The 16,775-nt window shown below is 40.6% G+C and overlaps 1 protein-coding gene across 1 annotated transcript in view; it reads left to right on the plus strand.

Annotated features, from left to right (window-relative positions):
* GALNT14 (polypeptide N-acetylgalactosaminyltransferase 14) overlaps positions 1–16,775 on the plus strand; it is a 211,388-nt gene that overhangs the window by 22,453 nt on the left and 172,160 nt on the right. The window lies entirely within an intron of this gene.

The raw sequence follows: 16,775 nt of genomic DNA on the forward strand, positions 1-16,775 counted from the left end.
CATTTATCTGTCGATGGATGTTTAGGTTATTTGCATTGGCTTTTATACCTTGCCACTGTCTAGGAGAGGGGTTCTGCTTTAGTTTTGAAAGAAGTTCTATGTATTTTGAAGTGTTACTATGATTTTTATAGTAGCTGCATATAATAATACTGCCGGATAGGCCTAATTTATCTAGACTGAAGTGACTTCTTTATGGGGCGATTTAGGGGATTTTGTGTTTAATCCACTACAAAGTGAGAGTTCCAGGAGCATGTGGCACTCCAACCAGAGTAAGGAGGACTTGATGTAGCATGAGGATCAAAGGGGAGAACTTGGGGATGGCAGGAAGGAGAAAATTTGAAGTAGATTCAGGGATAGACTCAGCAGTGTCATGGACATATGAGAATGGTATGGATCTTGTACTATAAAGTGGACAGAATGCCAAATGTACCCTGAGTCACTGCACTGGGAAACTCACCAGCCAAGATGTTCATAGATGTCCTTTCAAATGTGGAGGATTGGAATATGACCTAGGTTGTGAACTCTGCCATTTTGCCTTGAAGACTGTGACATGTCACAGAGACTAGCTCATGAAGAATTCAAGAGATCCTCATGTTTTCAGAATTTATTAACCATCAGTTCCATACAAAAAAATTGTGCCTGGTACTGTCCCACACATCTTGTTTGCTCTCCACCCAACTCTGTGTTAGGCCCCTTTTCTCAGTTTACATGAAGAGCAAGAATGAGAAGCTATGGGACTTGTTTGAGGTCACAGGTCAGTAAGTGCCCACCATGATTTTTTTTTGCTGAGCAGGAGATCTGACTCCCATGTGATACTGTGGTTGCAAAGCGAAGGTCGTTGCCCAGAATTTTCTCAGTGGTCAGAGTAAGAAAGCAACCACTGTATGTTTGCTTCCCTGTGCCCTGGGGCTGGCTCTCTGGGAGGAATGTTTTAAGGACCTTCTGCCAAATGGACAGGAGGATGACTACTGGCTGTCTCTAAGGACAGTCTTTTACAGAATTGGACTGAAGTGGGAGCTCAGCTTCCTCTGTGGAACAGGAGGGATACAAAGAAGAAAAGAGAAGAAGCAAGTACACAGAGTTATAGGGAGAGAGGGTGCCCTGCCCCATCGGTGGGGGCAGCAGCTATGTGTGGGGCTGTCCTGTTGGTAACAGTGCTTCTGGTGACCTATTTAAAAAATTTTAAAGTAAATAAGATAGGAGTTCCCACTGTGGCACAGTGGGTTAAGAATCTGACCGCAGCGGCTTGGGTTGCTGTGGAGGCATGAGATTGGTCCCCAGTCCTATGTAGTGGGTTAAAGGATCTGTTGTTGTTGCAGCTGTGGCATAGGTCACAGCTGCAGCTTGGGCTCAATCCCTGGCCCAGGAACTTCCTTATGCTGTGGGTAAAGCTATACAAAATTTTTTAGAAAAAAGTAAGATATGAGAAAGAAGCAAAATAAATATGGTCAAAGAAAGGGAGGATCAAATTGAAACTCATCTTGCATAGGAAAAAATGGCAAAAGCTCAATAAGGACATTTGTCTGAAAAAAAGTTTTAAGCAAACATCTATTTCTGCATCATCTCAAGTTCAACTTTTAAAAGGAAACAAGTTCTTAAGGTGCATCTCAGGAGTCTCCAGAGTGGGAGGTTCAGGGGTGAGTTGTGTATAGTCTGTGATAGTTTGTTAGAGTTTATTTTCAGTTTGATGGGTTGTAGGTTGAAGTCCTGGATGAAAGCCACACAGAGGGTGGACAGGAACGCTGTCCTCAGTCAAACCAGCCTGGAAATCAGCAGTGAGGGGCTCTCCTGCTGTCGATTTAGTGAACAGATTAAATTCTACAAACGTTTCGGATGAATATCTGCTGTGTGTTCAGAGATGAAGCCAGCCTTGTGAGAATAAAAGCCTAAGTGAGCCCTGGTCCTTTGCCCTGGAGACTTGGGAAGTCTTGGAGGGTGGCCCCCCCTGGCAGGCCCCCATCCTACTGTCCCAGGGGCTTGTTATTGCAGAATTCCAGGGTCTGTATGCCAGGGAGCTCAGTGAGGGCATTTCCCCACCTGCAGCCTGAACAGTTTCCCAGGGCTTCAGAGGGGAAGTGTGGGGAAGGCGTGGGTTTTCTACCTCACCCCAGCTTGCATCTTTGAGGCTCTGGAGTGCCCACTGGTTTAAATTCTCTAGCTCTGCTGGGAGACTATAGGGCGAGGGACGTCTTGTCTAGCTCTGTCTTACAAATTGGCTGTGAACTCAAGGCAGGACTAAAGTTCTTGACCCCAAGTCGTTCAGGGATTTGGAGTTACAGTCCAAGTCCCCTCCTTTTTCCTTAACCCACATGAATCAGGGCGAGTCATGTCTTGGAAAATCTGACTTAACAGATTTTTTTTCCCCCTCATGAATCTAATACCTTTGTGTGAGTTGTAAGTCTCAGAGTCCATTTTGGCCATTCAGAGAAAAAGACCAACCACCATTTGGCTTGAAATTAATTCCCCCCAATTTTAGAACAGATGATTTTCTGAGTACTTAGGAAAAAAAGGTGGTGGTCCCCAGGGCTAACATATCTCCCCTAAGAACCAAGCATGTCTTCTTTCCTGTGGTCATTGTATTGGGAGGTCAGCGGAAGGACACAGCAAGGGATGGCTAACACTGAGCCCATGTGCAGTCACTCCTTCCTCAACATTCAGCCCAAGGGAGACAGCGCTGATTATCCCCTGTGTCAGCATATGGCCTGAGTTTTCATGGAATCCACACCATGCTTGGTATCTCCTATTCTGCTTTATTTTGCTCATTAAAGATTGCCTTCTGGGGAAGAGACGGGCTTCTCTTTTTATGACTTTTAAAATCTTTGGTCTGTTCAGCTTCCAAGATGCCTAGTGTTTCCTTCACTATAACTAGGCAACCTTTGACTTGATTAGCCAGTGAATCGGAGTGTCTAGAAATGGGGGCCAGGAGGAATCTGTGTGCTCCTTGCATTTGTAAGGAATAAAGGGATTGAGGAGGTAAGAAAGGGAGAAAGAAGGACTGAGTTTGGCTATTCAGGTACCTGAAATATTGTTTCAAAGAAAGGCAATGCAGAAATTAAATCTTTTTTTTTTTTTTAAGAGATGGGGCTCAAAGACAAGGAAAGAATGGATTTGTTTTTAACGATTTCAACTAGAATTGAGGCTGTTCCTGTGATTGTTGAAAATAAAATTGGTTAGAAAATGATGTCAGCAGAGAGTGGGACTGTGAACCAGGAAAATAAATGAGCTCTGAAATCACCTTCTATTTTATAAATATTGTTTCTGGAGCTGAGAAAATTGAGACAGATTATTCCTTTTTCTCTCTCCCAAGCTATGGGTGGAAGAAGCCCTGAGTATCCCATTTGGACCTTGTGAGGAGCATCCCGTCTTGTCCTGGCACGCTAAGTAGCTTTGTCTGCATTTAGACACACTCCATTTCCCTCTCAAGGACCACTATCAGCAGTAGCCAATTACAAACACACCTCATAACACATTATTGAGACACACTGCACACAAATAAGCTGGAGAGATGTTTAATGATTGGACTGGACGCGACGTGGTACAATCTGTCCGCACCGCCATAGGACGGAGGGGCGGGGCCTGCATGGGCGAGCATCTCTTTGTATGTGCGCTCGCTTGTATTTCATTTTCACTGTGTCCTAATTGGACATCATTCAAGCCAAACCGGTTTACACTTTCATGGAGGAAGAAAGGGCCTCATTTCATATTCTGACAGGCTCCTTTTAAGCCTGAGATTCCTAGTCTTTGGTTTTTGAAAAGTATCAACGCTATTAGCAGCCTGAATTCATCTGAGAACAAGGGATGGTGCATTTTCCAACTCCATGGGTGGCTTTCTTGTGGTATCTGTTTCTCACGGAGAGGCAAAAGGTGGGCAATTTAGAGAGATGTTACTTAGGCAGTCACTTCCTCCGCTCTTTCATCTGCGGGGTTGGTTTTGCAATAAGAGTTTGCTGAATTTTATTTCCTCTGCCATTTGCCATTGCTGTTGGTTTTGAAGTAATGACTGCGTTTTGCCACAGTAACAGCTGCATTCTGGGCCTGGGTGAAGTGGCGGCTGATTCACAAAGCATAAGGCCTTCCCTTAGGGTGCCGTGTTAGCAGTAGCAGATCTGGGAATGAGATGACAGCCAGGCTTAGGGGTGTAAGCCAGAATTCTCACTCTTTGAAACATGGAGACTTTGAGTTTATCAGCCCCACTTGCTCTTCCTACATCTGAGGATGCTGAGACGAGGGAGGGGGTACCCTCTCAAGAGAACTCAGCTGGTTGATGGTGGAACTTATCTGGAACCTGGCCTCTTATTGCCTGGTCCAAGCTCATTACATTCCTGTTGGCTGTGTTGCCCTCTGTCAAGTGCAGAGCTCAGGAGGGATATGTGAGGTGCTGACAGGAATGCTGGGGGCCTGCTGGACCCTCCAGCCATCAATACCATCACATAGCATGCAATTGCAAAGGATTTTTTTAATCAAAGGATTGTTTTTAGCCTCCCTCTTTGGAAAAATGGGTTGCCCAGTGCCCAGTGCTTCTACACATACTGCCTTGCTTGAGTTCATTCCTGTAGTTCTGGACCTTCTTTGAAGGGGTAGCAGAAGGAAGAGAGAACAGACCTTTGTGTTTGCCTTTAAATCAGCCAGGAAGCTTTTCAGCTGGATAGAAAACTAGGTCGGGTCTTCTAGAGCCTGTTTGTATAGCTGAGTGGGTGACGTGTCCAGCCTCCTGAACTTGGAAAAATTTACTGTTCACACTTCATTCATATGTTCCTTAGTCCTTGGCAAGCGAATTGCTTTTGAAGAATTTATGTTTCCATCTGCCACTTCTATTAGTAAGGGGATATTTGTGGCTGATATGATGATGGCAGGGTCCTGGGGCCTCAGTGGTTTGACATTGCCCATCTGTAGCCTAAAACTTTGGGGTTCAGAGGCAGGAGTCTGGGTTTGGTATTTCCCAAATCACACCACCTGGCTGAGGGAGCCTGTGTTTGCTCACAGCCAGGCTGATGGTGCCAAGTAGTGGCACATTCCTACTGCTACTTTTGCAGCCAGCAAGAGAAATGAGACAGGGCAGCCAGCAAACTGGTATTTTGAAGAATCTGCTGTGTCTGTGGGTGTGAGTATGGATGGTGTTGGGGAGGTTCTGAGTGTCTACAGTCTAGTTCTAAATAACCAGCTGTTTCCTGGCTGGTAGTCTACAGAAGAGCAGGTGTTAAAGACGAAATAGGATGAAAGGTAAAGTGATCAGCACCATGGAAAGCACCCTTCCTAATAGCTGTGATACTTGCCTTGTCTGCTTCTCCCATACTCTGCTTTGATCATCTTCAGAAGGAGCTGGGAGAAGGACAGCCGTTCCTTCTGCCCATTCTGCTAATGGGGAGACTGAGGCTCATAGAGTGACTGTTTTGAAATGTTGTGGTGACCCAGTAGAACAGGTAAACAGAACTTCCAGCATGATATGGTTGCTTCTTGCTTCCTGCTCTTGGATATTATACAAAACCACAAGGAGAATCATAATAATGCAAAATGTCATTTTCAGTGAAATTAGAGAATAGATGTAATCTCTGGACTCTGAAGTGTGGGCATGGGCTGTCCAAGCAGCTGAGTTTGGGGGAGGCCACTGGTGGATGTGAAGAGGTTTAGGAGAGGGGCCTGAGGGCCTCAGGGCAGCAGATGGCAGAGAGTTGTCAGCAAGATAGGTGTCCTGGTGGTGCAGGGGCATTCTATTTGCAAACAATGGGCAGAGACTGGCAGGAGCAGAAATGAAGGAAGGTGCCTCCTGGGCCTGTTTTGCTTCAGAGAAGCAGAGGAGGTGGGTTGATACAAAGAATCCTCCAGAGAGACATGTTTGCAGGAACTAATGTCTGTTGTAGCAGAAAAAAGTCATTCCTTTCTTCTTATCTCCCTCCCCCACTTCCTTCCTTAACATCTTTCTTGATGTCTAACATTAATGCAGTAAAGTGTATTAACTATTTTTTAGCTTGACAAAAATTTAAATATGTGTACACTTGTATAACTACCACCCAGGTCAAGATCTAGAGCATTTTCAGAACCTAAGAAATCTCCTTGTGCCTCCTCCCATCCCTCGCTACAAGGCCTTTTTTTTTTTTCCTGAATAGTGAACGGCTACCCTGGGTCTTCCTTCTGTTCTACAGGAACTTCCTGCAAAGCGTTGATCCAAGAAAGTCCACCCTACAAGGATAATAAGAGAAATGAGAAGTTGAGAGTATTGATAAATAAAAGCAAAGATGTTACAGTGGCAAGTGTCAACAGTAGCCACAAAATGTATCCCAAATAAGGAACATTCTCAGGGGATGTTCATCAGGGAGGAGATGAAAATTGCAATCAAATATTGAACAATGAATTTAAAGAACCCAACAAAGCAATCATTTCTATGAAGAAAAACTACGAAGCAGAAGCAAGGATTCTAGAAAGGATGACAAGATGGCAAGAGGTGGTGAAATGTGAGCTGTCGGTACTCAAGAAGGAAACAGGAGAAAAAAGGCAAATCTAAGAAATGAAGATTAAGTTGTAAGGATCTTGAGGGAAAATAGACACTGGAAAATTCAGTGCAGAACATAGATAATAGCAATGAACACCGTGAATAAATGCAATTGAAATAAGGGAAGTGTTCATAAAGATTAGACAGAAAATGATAGATGTAGAAGACATGGAAATGCAACATAAGCATAACTTTAGTTCCTGAAGGAAAACACACAATATTTGAATAGAACAAATATTTAAAATGTAAATTAGAAAAAACTTCATGATCTAAAAGTTAATATCTAAATGTTGAAAGAACACAAATTTAGGCTTTGGGGAAAATTACCCTGTACAATGAACACCAAGATAGAGCCTTGGAAAGTTTCAGGCATTCAAGAAAGGGAATAATCCTTTATCTTCTCCTCCTTCCTTCCCTTTCCTCTCCTTCCAGCAGGGTAGCAGGTAGGTGTGGAGGTGGCAGGCACAGGAGGTGAATGATTGGGAGAGTATATATGGGGCAAATAAGTTAATCTCTTGAGCAAGTAAATTATAGAGGATTATGGGACCCTTCTTTTTCACCATTTGAGAAGAGATTTATAAACATGTGAAAACAGAAGGCTAGAAACAATCCAAGTTGCCAGATTGGAATTAGAAGTATCAATATGTGTGGGTACATACATGCATTTCCTAACTCATTCTGCTGAGACAGTCTGGAGGCAGTGGAACTGCAGGAGCAATGAGTGTGCACCAAATACTCAGATCCTGGTTTCTAACTTTTATCCTCCACTAGGAGTTACTGGAGCTTCTCAGAGAAATGGCTGATTTCAGGGATGGGCAGAGAAGTGTAAAATAAACGTGACATATTTTATTTTGCAGTAAGTCAGGAAAAGATTAGACTGTGTCAAAAGGACAGAGAAGTCAGCTTGGAGTTTTTGTAGGCCATATTGGGGACAATACGAGCATCAAAGTAAATAATGAATATCAGATTACAACCTATTGCTTAAATAGGAATCCATGTTCTAAATGAATGAATGCATGAATATATATCTCTATAGATATAGACAGATAGATATAAATAGATAAATAAGTGGAAGAGAAGGAGAAACTTTCCCTTATAGTAGAATGTCAACTGAGTAATGTAAAGGGAATGATGGAAATAGATATTCATTGCTCAGCAACCATCGTAATCGTACTTGATACAGGCAAGAGTTGGCAATGGATACTAAGTCTTGTGGGTGGAAGTTTCATAAGGATCAGTGTTATTGGCACAATATTGGAATAGCTTCCCACAAAATTATAATGAGTTACAGTGGAAACATGGTGAAATGTCAGTGATGAAACCTGACAGGTAATCAAACTTGGCCAGATAATCAAAGTTAACATTCTAGTGGTGGGATGGGTTGACCTAGGATGCCCTGGATCTGGTGCACTGAGATCACAGCAGTATTTCTATTGTGTTCCTACCATGAGTGCATGGCTTTTGTCTGGTCATGGGGAAGCATTGAGACATCTAAGGACTTGAGAAATAGAGAATGACTGAGGAACTGCTCCAGATTGGAGGAAACTGATAAAATGTGATGACAACTAAATGGAACACATGTTGGTGGATAGGATCCTGGACCAGGAAGGGAAAATAGACTTTGTTAAGACAGGTAGAGATGTTTGAGTGGGCCTGTGGATCAGACTATGCTGTATCAGGGTTGGTTTTTTGACAAGGAGTGTTTTATAGTGGTTATGCTTGGAAGAAGGGTCCTTGTCTTTTGGAAGCTTATATTGGGATATTTAGTGACGATACACATCATGTCAAAAGAAAAATCTCTCTCTCTCCACAAATGGGAAAAATACAATAAAATGTTCCCATCTAGGGAATTTGTGTAGAGAGAGTGTAAGGGTTTGTATTGTTTTTGCAACTTTTTTTTAAGGTTTGAAATTGCTTAAAAATAATAAAAGGATCATGAGAAAGGCAGTTGAAAGCAAGAACAGAGGGAAGGAAGAAAGGAAAGAAAGGCAGAAAGACAGGAAAAAAGAAAGGAAAAATAATTCATTGGGAATCTGGGCCAAGAAATCAAGTTGCTTAGGAGAAAAATATCATATTGGCCCCAATTTCCACTGTAGCAACATTAAATGCCTAGAAGGCAGTACAATATCTACAAGATAAGCAAGGGAGAAAACATGTGAGCCCAGATATGCCATGGAATGGCCAAAGAAAGACCAAAAAGAAAAAAAGAAAGGAAAAAAAAAGTGCGAACCAAAATCTACATCCATCTTAGCCATCTTTTAAGTATGAAGACGGTTTTGAACATGTAGTAACCTGGAATATTGTTCCATGATAGCTCTTCCTCATGTGTGGAGGATGGACGTCAGCCAACAAATAGAAGACTTAGGGTGGACACTGAGTAGTTCCAACTGTCTTTTCTACCCTAAAACTAAGACAAATAGAAGGATTAGAGCAACAGAGGGGAATGTCCATGTTCTGTGCCCTGATGATACAGACATAACACAACCAACAAATATTGGAAGGGGAAGGAAGAAAGAGTGAGTTGTCTGAAAGCCTCATTTGATTGTAATGGGGAGTCAAAGGATGTAATTTAGAGCTGATAAATGAAGTAATATAAGCATAATTACATTTAATGATAAACGGTAAACATTAAGAAAGAGACTATTATTTGACTAAAATGAGACGATGAAAGGGAGTGGAGGAGAGACGCAACCTAGCCTGAGTGAATGGTGCCCAGGGCCTCCGAAATGTGTTTGTCATCTCGCTCCTTGCGTGCAGCTGCCACTGTGTTAAATCTCTGTGCATTTTTATAACTGGCATCCAGGGATGTGTGTCTCTTTCTCTTCCCACCATGCCTTTGCTGTGCCTCTCTGGAAAGGGAAGTGAAGGGGGAGAGGAGGAAATATACCAATTTTATCTTGGCTTGTTGTATAGGATTCATAAATCATGTCTAAAGACATAGATTAAGATTATTATATAATGTTGAGGTTATGAAATGTAACCACTGGAATGAAAACATGAACCTTCCCAGAAGAATCCTAGAGGAAAAACAATCACAGAAAGACTAAAAATAATGCCAAGAAACAAGGAAACATGATATAAAATGAGAAGAGGAACAAAACCATTTGTCTTATTGCTAAATATAAATGTGTTTAACTCACCTTTAAAAAAGATTTTCAGATTGGATTACAAATCACAACCCAATTCTGTATTGTTTAGAGAGACACCCCTAAAGGAAAGTTATAGAGAAAGGTTGAAACTACATGAAAAATTAGTAAAGGAACACCAGGAAATTTAAATATAGAGTAGGATAGACTGGGAGTTTGGGGTTAGTAGATCCAAACTATTACATTTAGAATGGATAAACAATAAGGTCCTACTCTGTAGCACAGTGAGCTATATCCAATCTCCTGGGATAGACCATGGTGGAAAATAATATTTAAAAAATATTTATATATGTATGACTGAGTCATTTTGTTGTACAGCAGAAATTGGCACAACATTGTAAATCAACTATACTTAAATAAAAATTAAACAAGTATAGAAATAAAAAGTAATAATCACAGGCTTGCATCAGAAAAAGTAGAATTAATATTAAAATGCATCAGATAAGATAAGGGAACTTCATTATACTAAAGTGTATATTTTACAATGAAAAAAACAGCAGCAATATTGAAAAAACAGAAATTTCAAGGAGAAAGAGACCAAAGCATATTAATAACAGATCACTTTAATTTACATGTTTCAGTCTCCAGATAACTGGACGAGAATAAAAATCAATACTGAAGACCTAATTAATATAGTAATAAAGAAGATCTGATTGATAAATAGCAAACCCTATAGATTAAATGAAGAGAATGTGTCTTTCAAGGGCCCATGAAACATTCACAAGTATTGATCATCTATTAGAGGGCAAAGATGACCTCAATAAATCCCCCAAATTAGAAAAATATATAATTAGTATTCTCTGATTACAATGCAATTAAGCTAGAAAGTAATACTAAATCAGAAAATCAAAAGGCCATTCCACTAAAAGTAAAATCAAATCAAAACAAAAGCAAAAGACCCCCTCAAGGTATGATCCAAAGAGGAAAATAGAAACTGAAATTTCAGGAGTTCCCGTCATGGCTCAGTGGTTAATGAATCTGACTAGGAACCATGAGGTTGCAGGTTTGATCCCTGGCCTTGCTCAGTGAGTTAAGTATCCAATGTTGACATGAGCTGTGGTGTAGGTTGCAGACGTGGCTCGGATCCTGCATTGCTATGGCTGTGGCATAGGCTGGTGGCTATAGCTCCAATTTGACCCCTAGCCTGGGAACCTCCATATGCCATGGGTGCAGCCCTAGAAAAGACAAAAAAAAAAAGAAGAAGAAGAAGAAACTGAAATTTCAGATTTTCTAGAAAACAATAATTGATAAAAGCAGTAAATATAAGAACAGAATTGCTAAAGCTAAAGGAGTATTCAGAGGAAAAATGATGCCATTAAATATTTACACAAGAGAATGATACATTAATTAATCATCTAAGTCAAGGAGTTATGACAGAATTGTAAAGATGGTAAATAAAAAGATTTTAGCAGAGGGAAGACAGAGGAAGAAATAAAATGAAAATTATTGAGTTATAAAACAAAGCAGTTGAAATAAATTTCAAAGCTGGTTTTAGAGGAAAACAACAATGAAATAGATAAACTACTATTAACCTAATCTAGAGAGTATGGGAGAAAGTGCAAACACATAAAATAAGAAATGATATGTGGGAAATAATGACATACACAGGAAATTAAAAGAATAACAAGAGACTGCTTTGCTCAGATACAGTGGATGTATGCAGATAGATTTGAAAACCTGAATGAGCTAGTTTATTTTCCAAGAAAATAAAATTTACTAAACTGAGGAATTAATCTAAAATTTCCAAGGCAGAAAAAAAGGAAACAAAGAAAAATTTTCAAACAAGCATATTCTGGAAAAATGTCCAGATGATTTTACAGAGAAAATTTTGTCAAACTTCCAAGGAACAGACAATTCTAATATGTTTCAGAACATAGACGGACAAAAGAAATAGTACCAAAATCTGACAAAGAAGGCACAAATAGATAACCAAAGACTAATTCCACTTATGCTATCAATTTAAAAACTCCTAAAAAGTTTAGCAAAATAATTTCAAAAATATATTTGAAGACTAATCACAATCAAGAGAGTCTTATTCTTAGAATGCAGATAAAGTTTTACACTAGAGAACATTAGCAGACAAATGATATGGTTATCTTCATAGATGTTGAATAGGCCTTTGAGAAAGTTTAAGGTTCATATTTTGTTAGAAAAATACAAGAAAACGGGATTAGCTAGGTACTTTTCTCATACGCTAAAAATACATCTATCTCAGACTAAAAGTAACATTAGGGCTTCCTAGTGAAATGCTAAAGGAATTCTCATTAAAGTAAAGAATAGGAATCTAAACTATTATTACTATTATTCATCACTGTGCTAGTGATACTTACCAATGCAACTAGACAAGAAAAAACAATTAGAAGAGATAAATGGGGAGGAGGCAATAGTCACTATGTGAGATATTGTGGTTTCATGGCTGGAGAACATAAGAGAAATCACTGGAAAACTATTTCAGACAATAAAATAACCCCATGAAGTAACAATGTATAAAAATTAGTAAACAGAAATTAATACCAATCATATATACAAAGATCAAACAGAGTATACATCAGAAAAACCCTCAGTTACAATAATGATAGAAACTGTAAAACAATAATAAACTTAGCAAGAAGATATATAGGATGTATAGGAGGATCGAAAAACACTACTGAAGAATACAAAAGGAGCCTTGAGCAAATGGAGAGCCATATTACATTCATCAACAGAAAAACAATAGATGTCATTCTCTTTATAAATTTAATACAATCTGAATAAAAGTACCAGTAGTTCCTTTTTTTTTAAATTAGGTAATTTTATAAACTTAAGAATAGTCAGGAAAATTCTAAAAAAGGAAAACAATGTGTGAAGACTGACCCTAACAGATATTAGAACTTATTATGGTGCTTCTTTTATTGAAACAGTGTCAGGAGCACATGCACTAATAGTTAAAGGGAACAGAATGAATAGTTAAGAAATAGACCCAAATGCATGTGATCATTTAGCATTTGATCTCAAGTCACTGGAGGAAAAGTTTAAAAGTTTAAATAAATCCCCGTGGAAGAAAAATAAAATTGGACCTATACCTCACACTATATACATATACACATATATATGTGAAATGATAACATATAATATATATAAAATTAAATTCAAAACAAAAATAAGGTTTCAATGTAATGGCAAAACTATAAAAGTGCCAGAAGAAAACACAGAGAAGGTTTTTCTAACCAAGATTTAAATCCAGAAGCATGAAACAAAAATATGATATATTTGGAGTTCCCATAGTGGCTCAGCAGAAACCAATCTGACTAGTATCCATGAGGATGCAGGTTCAATCCCTGGCATTGCTCAGTGGGTTAAGGATCCAGCATTGCCGTGAGCTGTGGTATAGGTTGCAGATGTGGCTCAGATCTGGCATGGCTGTGGCTATGGCATAGGCCAGCAGCTGCAGCTCCAATTTGATCCTAGCCTGGGAACATTCAAGTGCCGTGGGTGGGGCCCTAAAAAGAAAGGAAAAGAAAAAAATATATATATATGATATATTTCACTAGTTAAAAATTAAAAGAAAAAAAACCCAACAAAATTGCCTGGACAGTAAAAAATACTCTGCATAAAGTAAATTGAAAAGACTAATGACAAAGGGCTAGTTACCTTAATAAAAATAAAGAGCTCCAAATAGTCAATAAGATAAAGAATTTCAGGGAGTTCCTGTTGTGGCTCAGTGGGTCACACACCCAACTAATATCTGTGAGGATTTGTGTTCAATCTTCAGCCTCGCACAGTTGGGGATCTGGCATTGCTGTGGTGTGGGTTGCAGATGCGACTCTGGCAGATGTGTCTTGGATCCCAAGTTGCTGTGGCTGTGTCAAAGGCCAGCAGCTGCAGCTACAATTTGATCCCTAGCCTGGGAACTTCCATATGCCACAGGTACAGTCCTAAAAAGCACCCCCCCAAAAAAATTTCAATTCCCTAGGAAAAAATAGGCAAAGGATATAATCAGAATAGTCATAGCAAAAGAAATATGTTAAAAGATACGCTTAACCTTACTTTGAAAAAAGTCAAATTTAAAACTACATATAAACACTATATTTCACTGATCAGATTGCTAAATGAAAAAAAATCAGAAGAGTGTATATGTAGTAATAACTTTAGAATAAAAGATGATGGAGTGGGAGTGGGGCAGAATTAGAATGTGTATTTACATTTGCTTTTATATGCATGGAAATTCTGGAAGATACATAACAAACTAACAGTGGTTTGCCTTTAGGGGTACTGATGTGAACTAGGATAGAGGTGGAAGGGAAACTTTTCATTATGTGCCCTTTTTTTCAATGATGTAAATGTGTTCATTTTAAAGGGATTTTTCTACTAACAAGAGTCTCACATATTCATTGATGTATTTATGTCATAGGGTAATGCACACCCCCTACCTCCCACCTACAGAACAGGGTACAAATCCTTCTACTCCAACTAAATGTGATTTGTCCAAACCTTTCCCCACCTTAATAAGCCGTGAAGGATAGAGGCAGAGCTTCTCAAAGTCCACTGTGAGTTTTTCAGGTAAAATCAGCATCATCTCGAATCACTGACTTTTATTAGGCACTGGAGTGCTTGTTTGCAGAATGCAGTGCATTTGCTGAGTGTGCGGTTTGCATCTCCCCTGACGATTTGGTATGGATCTGGATCAAGTGTTAGCTGCTTGTTTTGCAACTTTTTAATGGAGATGTACGATGGTGAGTGATAGCAGCTCGAGATGACTCAGCTCCCAGCTACAATGTAAGTCTGAACAGTTCTGACCATAGAAAGCACAGGACATAAAACAGTGGGTGTGGGAGTTCCCATAGTGGCTCAGTGGTTAACGAATCCGACTAGGAACCATGAGGTTGCAGGTTCGATCCCTGGCCATGCTCAGTGGGTTAAGGATCCAGCATTGCCCTGAGCTATGGTGTAGGTTGCAGACTTGGCTGGGATCCTGAGTTGCTGTGGCTCTGGCATAGGCCAGCAGCTACAGCTCTGATTCAATCCCTAGCCTGGGAACCTCCATGTGCCGAGGGAGTGGCCTAAGAAATGGCAAAAAGACAAAAAGACAAAAAAAAAATGTCCCCACTCCCCCCAGTGTGTCCTTGTCCTAATCCTAGAAACTGTGCATATATCAGGTTACATGTCACATTGTTTATCAGTTGACCTTAAAATAAGGAGATTATCCTGGAGTATCCAGGTGAGCCCACAGTAAACACAAGAGTCCTTAAAAGGGAAGAAGGAGGCAGAAGGGGTCCAAGTGATTGATGTGAGAAGGACTTCACCACCCTTGCTGGCTTTGAAGGTGGAGATGGAGGAAAGCAGACAGAGCTAAGGACCATGGGTGGTCTCTAGAAGCTGGAGCAGGGAAGGAAACCCATTCTCCCCTAGAGCCTCTGGAAGGACCTCACTAAGCAACACCAGATCTGAGCCATGTCTGTGACCTACACCACAGCTCACAGCAACGCCAGATCCTTAACCCATTGAGCAAAGCCAGGCATTGAACCTGTGTACTCATGGATGCTAGTCAAATTCGTTTCTGCTGAGCCATGACAGGAACTCCAGGACAAGAGCTTTACAATATTTTGGTGACCTGGTGTCATCATCACTTTTCTTGACGAGCAGGCAGACTGACTTTCTCAGGACCAAAGAACATCTTAGTGCAAAGTAAAAAGTAGGAGATTGAGACAGAGACCATTTTTGTCCAAAGGGAAGTGAAGACTTTGGCATATGCACTGTTTTTAGGATAATTTCCCCTGTGTCCAGTTCACTTCATGTAGGACCCAGGCTGTGTCAGATACTCAGCTGGCAAATGTTCTGTGGCGGGGGCTGGTGCACATTTCTTAGCACATCTGGAACAAGGTTGAAATTCCTAGATACCAAATGCTTGCTGGGATCCTAGTAGTTTTGTTTTTTGTTTTGTGTGGGTGACATTAGGCTATTAAGGTGGCCACTCTACCAAGATTAAGTCATCTCTGGCTGTCTTCTCTGTGTTTTGCCACCTCTCTTGCTTTTTCTACTCCCACTGTTGTTCCCATGACGCTCTTCTGCTGACCATTCCTCTTTAACTCAGCACCTTGTTTGCACCCTCAGTGACTTGGCCAGAACATACTCATCTATTCCACCCAAGATTTGACCTTTGCCTGCTGGTTGTTTTATATAAGCTCCTGGCCTCTTTCTCATCTTGATCTTGATGTTCCTCCCTTGTGACTCTGACCTGGCTTCTGGTCACTGGACAGATGAGCTACTAAGAGGAGCAATGAACTGCATGGGGTCCAGTATCCCTGGGGCAGCACCAGGGCCAGAGTCCAGTTTCCTTTACTCCATTCATCGCCCCTCATCCAGCACACTCCCTACATTGAGTCTCTGTGGGGGCATCATTGCTGGACCAGATGCAGCTTGTGTCTTCCCATCTCAAGACCAGCCTCAGATTCTTTGGGAAAATTAGTTAATCATGAATTTTTGTTCCCTAGATGCAAAATGGAGAGAGCAGAGAAGAGTCTGAGAGACACCTGGGGAGTAGTAAAGTCTGGCACGTGCAATAAAGAAGGATCAAGGGAGGACCAAAGACATCCTATTGCTGGAGCAAAAACTGATCAAGGGCATCTGGCCCCATGTTGCCCATGGATGCCTTCTAGGCTCTCTGATCACACAAGTAGCTTTGGCCTCCAGATGAGTCAGGTCAAAGCCTACAGCTGGAGTAGATCTTATTGCACCGAAACAAATATGAATAACTTGGATTCAGTGGTTATGTTTCCAGCCAGTCAGCATAATTGGGAGGGGCTTCTCAAGTCCTGCTCTGCATGGTTCAGCCCAGATCTTAGAATAACCTGGCAGGCAGCCTTACTGGTCTGCTGTTTTTCTTTATCGGAAGCTGCAAGTTTGCAAAAGTGTTTTGCATTCAACACCTGCTGTATGCTACAGAAATAAAGTGATGTATACATGATAGATAATAATAAGAAATATAACACTTGTCATTTGTTACGGTGCTATTCATTATTCTTTGCAGCAGTGTGGTATGATAGATTCATATTATCTTCTTCCTAAAGAGAAGAGATGGAGGCCTGGTGTGTGGGAATCAACATACCATGTCTGTGGTCCCTGCTCAGGACATGCAGTCTCAGACTCCCCAGGAACTGCTTCTA

The sequence above is a fragment of the Phacochoerus africanus genome, chromosome 5, assembly GCF_016906955.1.
Source record: "Phacochoerus africanus isolate WHEZ1 chromosome 5, ROS_Pafr_v1, whole genome shotgun sequence".
Classification (NCBI taxonomy): Eukaryota; Metazoa; Chordata; class Mammalia; order Artiodactyla; family Suidae; genus Phacochoerus; species Phacochoerus africanus.